Source organism: Sinocyclocheilus rhinocerous, unplaced genomic scaffold, assembly GCF_001515625.1.
Source record: "Sinocyclocheilus rhinocerous isolate Xijiao unplaced genomic scaffold, SAMN03320098_v1.1 scaffold590, whole genome shotgun sequence".
Classification (NCBI taxonomy): domain Eukaryota; kingdom Metazoa; phylum Chordata; class Actinopteri; order Cypriniformes; family Cyprinidae; genus Sinocyclocheilus; species Sinocyclocheilus rhinocerous.
This window is the reverse complement of record NW_015637177.1, coordinates 400,217-406,589: the sequence shown is the minus strand read 5'-3', so window position 1 is coordinate 406,589 and position 6,373 is coordinate 400,217. Positions and strand designations below refer to the sequence as shown.

General features: G+C 36.1%; 1 protein-coding gene across 1 annotated transcript in view; it reads left to right on the top strand.

The window, feature by feature from the left end:
* The first annotated feature begins 6,048 nt into the window (after window positions 1–6,048).
* The window catches only part of LOC107748822 (transmembrane protein 134-like), a 9,078-nt gene continuing 8,753 nt past the window's right edge, over window positions 6,049–6,373 (top strand). The window contains exon 1 of the mRNA XM_016563787.1: window positions 6,049–6,252. The gene's annotated coding sequence lies outside the window, so the exon portion shown is untranslated. The remainder of the gene's footprint in view (window positions 6,253–6,373) is intronic.

Genomic DNA, 6,373 nt, shown 5'->3' with positions numbered 1-6,373 from the left:
GAAAAAAAAAAGGGAAAAACATGGAAAAGGAAATTTCTCATCATAGGATTTACCTTAACAAGCAATTAATCAGGAAATTCTCCAGTTGGAATCAACCGTTATTTTCTAAATAGGCTTGAAGTAACTGGTAATTTAACAATGTTTTGTTTTCAAGAGTATTTTTGTCAGTCACAGATTAGAGATCATCCAGCCAATGGATTAAGTTTGCACGCATTAAGAAATAGATGCTGATGTGCAGGTCAAAGGTCTTACAGATTTGTGATATTGGTATGCAGTACAAGTTAAAAAATGAGGCATAAAAGCTCTAATCTGAGCAACATTTAATTCATGGTTCATAAAGTTGTATAATATTCCTAAAAATAAATACATTTGTCATGACACCGTTAGCTACATTGGTGACACAATAAGAATCATACTCACATGCTTAATAAAACAATACATAGACTGAATTAGTGGAAAAAATGATCTCGTCTGAAATTAAAGTTTTTTTTTTTGTTGTTTTTTGAAAAAGGACTATTGGTTTTTTTTTTACTACCCAAACTTATTGTGCATACAATTACTTTGAATGCACCTTTACACTACGTAATGGATTTACCTGTTTCATTAAAGTTCATATTTAATCTCAGGTCATGAATAGTTAACTCTCCTAAGAAGAGGTAAAAACATCAGTCTGTAATCATGTTTCTGTGGATGGTTTCACCAATCTTTGTTTCTTAAGGGAATAAAACTCTCTGTAGACAAAACATATAAATGATTTCAATTGCATTTTCGTCTCAGTTTAATTCAGATGTAGATTCTTTTTATTGTTATTCCCTTTTGAAATATAAAACAGGTGTGTGTTTTACGCCGGTGTGAATCTGATACCTAGTCTCATGAACCAGGACACTTGTGGATGTCATTGTTGATTTGGAAACATGCTTGTCTTCTGTGTAGCTTGATGGCTTTATTTGTTGTCACGAAAGAAGGGGGATGTTGGAAATCGCAATGGCGGGAACACGGGTGTTGCGTCCAAAACACTCCACGGAAAGGTCATACAGTTCTCTTCCTTTGGGCCAGTGGGATTCAGAGACTAGGCCCTTTTGCTGCTCTGATAAAACCTTTGTTTTTTTAAGATTTTCTTACTTGATTTGAACCCAGACCACTATGGTGTTTTATTTTCGACCTTTTTTTGTTCGTTTTGTTGTTTTCCTTGGGAATTGAGCTGTTACTCAAATCACGTCCCTGACCTCAATGGAAAATACGGTCGACAGATGATACGGCTAAAAATTCTGCCCCAGCCAACACATGATATGTATATTCACAATCTTCTCAATTTTTTTTCTTGATTTCAATAAATGCTTATTTTAGGTTGAGACAACTCATTCAGTGAAAGTATGTACAAATAATTTGCTCCGCTGTTATTTATCATTCCTTTCAAATGTCACAGTTGAATAGATTACATCAGGTTTTGACCTGCCGTGTGGAATATACAATAAGTCTCAGATCCATGAGCAAAGGCTCATTTCAAAGATGAAATTAAACATTAAAATACTTGCTTTGAACATTTGGACTATGGCTTTAACTGTTTGGCGTGCCATCTCAAGAATGCACCAGAACTAATGGTCGTGTCCCTTCTGGCAGTGACTGGGTGAGATTTGGGAAAGAGAGCAGAGCTCATGTCGTATCCATTGGTGCTATTATGTGGTGATTCTCCCTTTTTATCTTTTGTTTCTTTCTTTGCCCATACCCTCCACAGTTTTGTTGCTTTGTGATGAGTGTTCAGGTGGATATCCTCCAGTGGGACTTATTGTGTTTGAATCACATTCAGCTCACTCCCTCTCGCTCGACTATTATCCACACATGCACACACCTGCAATCAGCCATGCAAACTACCCTAAACCCCACATACATGCACATAACTAGCTACCTCTACCACCTGTGTAACAACAAGGTAGGGACGTGTACAGATTTGGATTCTTTGCCTGTGGAACACAGCGCTATCAGCCACTTCTCTGTGAATGTTGACAAGGAGCGGCGGACATAGTAACTAAGAGAACTTATTCTAAATGAATCAGTATTAAGTGCTGTAGTTTCAACTCGATTTTTCTCAGTTTTTGACAGAAGTGTCTTTTACTTATTTGCAAGTTGTGTATAAATCTGTCTAGCACCACATCAACAGAACATTTCCAATTTTATGTTTTCCCTCCAATTTGTGTAAGAAGCCATTTTCAGTTCTCTGCTGTTCCGTTCACATGAATATTTGTTTATCTGCTTCATTATTTCAAGCCCAGTGAGTAACCATACCTCTAGTTTGTTAAAAATGCATCTAGATGGAAATCAAGGGACTACATTCGATATTATAAATATAAACACCTCAACAGATATTTGAGGAGTTCAGCCTAAATCAAAAACAGTTTACCTGCCTTCTGCTTTTTTGGCAATACTGATTACAATAGTATTGTTTTCAGTTTCCCACCTTATATTTGAGAGGTCAGTGGTTAGGGTCCAAACAGCCTCTTAGACCCTGTAGTTAGAGGTGGAGAGAAGATTGTAGAAAGATACGAGCCTCATATATTAAATGGTAATTTTATATAATTGCTAGACATCAGAGAGCAACATTAGACAGAGCAGACACCTCATAACGTCTGCTCTATAAATAGATACTTTCTCAAATCATTGCAACAGAGCTTTACTTAAAACAACGATTTAAGTCCAAAGTATATTTCAGTTCGGTGATGACTACACTTTTGAATTTTTTTGTTGGACATTAATACAAACACGTGGCCTCCTTTACTTACCAAGGCTCTGTCAGAGGATGCATTTTGGATATCTGTCACATTTTGTGAAATTTAGTTTTAATTGGAATCCCCTCCTTCATCTGGTAATCATTTTATTATTTTCTATTTTATTATATTTTTTCCCGTTCGTTTTTGATAGATAAAAGGGAGTAATGCAGCCAAGACTGCCTTGTAAAAAAAAACATGTTTGCACTGAAATGCCTGGCCTCTGGTTGCTGTTAAGTCCATCCAAGACGGATGCTTTGTTTATATTGTAAAATATTTCATATGAAATAAAAATGACCATGAAATGTCTTCCCTTAACATTATGGATTTTAGAACCACGTCAGACAACATTGTTTCTAAATGGTGACAGTGTACAGTATCATACTGTAAATGAAATCAATCTGCCATGCTTAGTATAACTTCAAAACAAAACTGAAAGATATGAGGGATCTTTTTGTAATGTCTATAATATTTGAAAAGAAGTCCCTATTTGTGTAGTAATGGTGTTTCATCGTTGTGGTAGTGTATGTGATAAACCCAGTTGGGAGATTGTGTTACTTTTTCAGACAATAAAATAACATGTTTGGTTATATGTTTTAAATGTCTTGTGTCTTGAAAGCTTTCAGTGCAATGTCTTAAAGTTATAGCCTACCATTAGCTATTTTGGATGGCGCTTCTACATCATGATGCTGGTTGAATAATATTACCTAAACAGCACATTACATTTCTGCAATCATTTATACAGTTTTAAAGCAAATCTGTTGGCATGCCAAATGAAAAACTGAATTATTGAAACGATTATGTGAGAAGGGCATGAAAGACATTTTTGTATTTTTTATTTCATCGCATGTAATCACTTGTACTTGATGCATTCCATTTCTAGTGTAAGATTATATTGTCTGAACGTAACAAATCATTCTTTGAATCATAATGATTAATGAAAAAAAAATAGCTGAATTTGCAAGGCTTCATGGATCAACTTCATACAATCACCAGCCACTTTATTAAGTACATTTGTTCAGTTGTTCATTAACAAAAATATATAATCAGCCAATCACATGGCTGCAACTGCATGCATTTTGTCATGTAGACATGGTCAAGACGATCTGCTGGAGTTCAGAAAGGTGATTTAAGTGACTTTGAACGTGGCATGGTTGTCGGTGCCAGGTGGGCTGGTCTGAGTATTTCAGAAACTGACGATTTACTGGGATTTTCATACACAACCATTTCTAAGGTTCACAGAGAATGGTCCGAAAAAGAGAAAATATCTAGTGAGAGGCAGTTTTGTGGGCAAAAATGCTTTGTTGATGCTAGAGGTCGGAGGAGAATGGCCAGACTGGTTTGAGGCCACAGGAAGGCAACAGTAACTCAATCACTTGATACAACAGAGGTACAGGTACTGTGTGCAGAAGAGTATCTGAACACACAACGTGTCGAACCATGAATCAGCAGAAGAGCTCACCAGGTGCCACTCCTGGAAACTGAGGCTACAGTTCACATGGGCTCACCCAAGATTGGAGAAATTTTGCCTGGTCTGCGGAGTCTTGATTTCTGTGTGCGAGATTTGGATGGCAGGGCCATAATTTGGCGCAATCAACATCAACGCATGGATCCATCCTGCCATGTATCCACGGTGCAGGCTGCTGCTGGTGGTGTAATGGTGTAGGGGATATTTTCTTGGCACACTTTGGGCCCTTAGAACCAGTTGAGAATAAATCCCATAGTCTATTTATAGGACAATATGCCATGTCACAAAGCCAAAAATCATCTCAAACAATAATGAGTGACAATGAGTTGATTACACTCAAATGGCCTCCACAGTCACCAGATCTCAATCCAGTAGAGCAGTGTGATGCAATGGTAGATTCACATCATGGATGTGCAGCAGCTGTGTGATGCTATCATGTCAATATGGACCAAAATCTCTGAGGAATGTTTCCAGCACCTTGCTGAATCTATGCCATGAAGAAGGCAGTTCTGAAGGCAAAAGGGGGTTCAACCCATCACTACTGTTTTTCTGTAGGCTGTATCTTGCCACCATCTAGTGGCTAAACAGCATAAAACATCTTATGAAATAGACATTAGATTACAGATTCACATGCCTATGTATACAATTAGTCAAATGTGCTGAATTGAATAAAATGCTAGATTTGACAAATATCAACAAGCAGAACCTGAATGCCACAGATATTATTCAAAATGGTCAGATGAAGTGACATTTAAGACGTTTAAAGTGACATGATGGTGGAAAATGGACAAAGGAGAAATTATTGACCCCATTTTCAATTATTCAAATTTTAACTTAAATGGATACATCTAACTGCGATTATGTCGTCACAATGGTTCAGGTTCAGATGGGACAGGACATAAATATTCTGTCTAGGCAATAATATATCATTAACCTCACATTTTCTAATCTAAAACATGAAAATAAAATATTTCAAAACTGTGGTATTCTTTATTAAAGGTATTGCATAAAATATAATGGATAGTTACTCAGATATCTGAAAAGTGCCTGAAAAGTAAATTATACAAATTCATCATACAGACTTGATTTTACTAGAGATTAACAATTGTCCACACCACAAGAGGGATCAAATGAGAGACAGCTGTAAAGACAATTGTAGAATGGTACTGGGCAACTGAGAGCCATTACAGAAAAGGTGGCAAACTTATTTAGCATTAGAAGCACGTCTTTATTTACATGCAGTTACTGTAAGGAAGTAGGGAAATATCTGTGTAGCTAGAACCAAAGAAAAAGACACTGGACCTTATACTTCAGCAAATATTTAACAATGAAACAACAAATTTCCGTTCACCCAAATCTTTCTTACATAATTTAACCTCACATTAAATCCAAGGGACGAATTACACCAGAATGTATTTATGAAGGAATAATTTGATAAGTTCATTCATCAATTCAAAATACACATTCAGCTAGAAACACACTGGGGCTGTAAGCAACTGATATGTCCTTGTGTCCAATGTCTAAATAACTGCTTTTCACTATGCACCCATCAAGATTCATTTTATCTCAATAAATCAAATCAAGTCATACTCACCATTGCCATTACGTTTCCTTATATTTTATTATTAAACATATATTTACAATTTAAGTTACATTGTTCATAATAATTACTAAATTAAATTATAATAACAATAAATATCAGCAAAATATATAAATATACATTTATCATTCCTGTGCAAATATATCAAAATCTTCCATATTCTCATGTACAGTGACTACAGTAACTGTTGTATCCTCCAGTCCTCCAGGTGTCGCTGAACATACAACCGCTACTTTTGTCTGTTTAGACTCGACCCACAAAAAAGAAGCAGCTGTTACTAGCAAAGTTTAGGTTAAAATTTTTCGCCGGCGAGTAAATAATACATTTAAACAGATTTACTAAACTTGTATACATTGGAAGTGTTCTAAGGATGATAGCAGACAGATCTATGAGTAACTGACGAGGATCAAGAGTAATGGACAGTAAGTAGAGGATTCTTCCTTTGTAGTTTTGCGCTTTTGTTGGTGTTGATAACGGGATGTTCGACTCTTTCAATCTTAAGACAAACTCGTAAAATTAGCAGTAGACATTTTGCGTCAAAAC